This window comes from Alternaria infectoria (genome assembly GCF_024043175.1).
Source record: "Alternaria infectoria strain BMP 0036 chromosome Unknown scaffold_93, whole genome shotgun sequence".
Taxonomy (NCBI): Eukaryota; Fungi; Ascomycota; class Dothideomycetes; order Pleosporales; family Pleosporaceae; genus Alternaria; species Alternaria infectoria.
Genome location: NW_026250782.1, coordinates 1 through 2,031, shown reverse-complemented (window position 1 = coordinate 2,031; position 2,031 = coordinate 1). Strand labels below are relative to the sequence as shown.

The 2,031-nt window shown below is 28.6% G+C and overlaps 1 non-coding gene across 1 annotated transcript; it reads right to left on the bottom strand.

The window, feature by feature from the left end:
- Positions 1-405: 405 nt before the first annotated feature.
- J4E92_011081 lies at positions 406-476 on the bottom strand. Its single transcript has one exon. It is a non-coding gene; the product is annotated as a tRNA-Met (tRNA).
- Positions 477-2,031: the final 1,555 nt, after the last annotated feature.

Genomic DNA, 2,031 nt, shown 5'->3' with positions numbered 1-2,031 from the left:
AATGAGTTTAGAATGCGGACAAATTCCATTATATACCTGGAACGATACGTATCCAATTTCATAGCTGGAACCTGTACATAAATTCTGGTGATGTATTGTAAAAAGGCATAAATATAATAGTAGATAATCCACGTTCATCTCCTTTCCTTTAATCCTAACAACATAATTTAATTAACAAAGTATTATGTAAGGTGATTTTTTTAATAGTATACGAAGTGGTATAGGGTTATAGGTTAATACCTTAGTTCTAAGTCCTTACTTTTTTTAGAAATTAAGACATCTTCATAGACAATAATACTGCTAGAAGAATAATTATGAAAACTTACTTTAAAACTGGTCTGTTAAATAATCGGACTTTTGAAATGTAATTTATTTACTATGTTTTTTAATCTGGTTTTTGCCATGAGCCAGAGGAGAAAGTCGAATTCTCATTATTAATGCATGAAATTAATGTTCTACCATTGAACTACTCGGGCTTTTTTTTTATATGGTTTTTTTTTACCTAAATTGCGTTCTATTTTTGCACGTTTATTATAACCCTCCTCTTGTGTATTATAAAGAGCTCTTTTTTTAAAAAGTTGCCCTCTAGAGGGTTCACCTTGTTCAATTTTACTTACATGGCCTTACTGCATAGAGACAATAAAACTAGGTGTGTATGAGCTTATTTTTAGACGGAATGCTTTAAATTCTGCGATTAGATCTTTTCTACTTTTATAATTAGTACTAGTTCTGCACTTTTTTATCATAACATTACTATCTACATTAGAAAAAGGGAGCTCACTAAACAATTTAGCTACTTCTTCAGCTGAATCACAAAGAACAGGTGATAAATAACTAGTAAAATATGGTTTAATTATGCTTGTAAAGATTTTCTCCACATAAGGTATTCCTACTTTTTCCACGTAAGGTGTTACTACTTTAATTAGAGTTATACTATAAAAATCTATTGTTAATGAAAAAAACCAATTCGTAATAAAAAGATTACTAACTATATTCAAAATAGACAACGAATCTAATAATACTTTTAGTAACATAGATTATCCAAATACTTGTCAAAATATCTATAAACCCTTTTTTACTAAAAATTTTAAGTAAAACCTGATGCACTGTTGAAAAAAAGAACACCAGAATTCTAGAAATTAGGTGATTAAATTCGAATAATATAAAAGGCAAGTTATCTACTAAGTATGGCAGACTAAAATTTATAAAATGTAAAATTAAAGGTGTAATTAAAAACAATTATAGTTAAACCTGTTAGTTTTTAATGGTAATTCTGTGTTTTTGAGAATAAAGGAATAAGAGAATAAACCAGAAATGAATAAACCCTCCAAATATTCCTATATCTTTCGCTAAAAATAAAAGAGATAAGTTATCATAAGCTATAAAAGCTGAAATAAGTAAGATAATAATCGTTACTCTAGAGTACAAGATAGATTTGTCTCGTCTTTATGAAAAAGCATTAGATAAAAGTAATAATATTAATGAATTTAGTAACCTATCAGAATAGAGAGATTCGAACTCCCCCTCTTACATCCTCCCTCTTTTTTTTGCTACTCCCCTTACTTTATATGTAAAAAGTTAGGACCCCCCCAAAAAAAGGGGGGTCCGAACAGGATAGTAATTTCATAGTTATTACGTATTTTTTTTTTTAATATAGCCCCCCCTCTCTCTCTTATTTTTTTTTTTGTAATTTATAAAGTAAAGAATGCAAAAAATATGAGAGAGTGGACAAACAGCATGATATATTAAAACTAAGAAAAAAAAATAGAGAGGAAAGAGCCATTTTCATTCTTCTGAGAAAAGTTGTATAGGTGAAGTATTAGCCTAACTATTTAACTTTAGGATCCTCAATAATATATGGATACAAATAAGAATAATCATACAACATCAACAAAATGTCAGTAAAGTATTCCAGCTTCTAATCCTATATGATGATTATTTGTTAAATGATATGGTAGTACACGTCATAGACCAACAGCTAAAAATGCGGTACCTATCATTACATGTAATCATGAACAATCTATGTTAAAG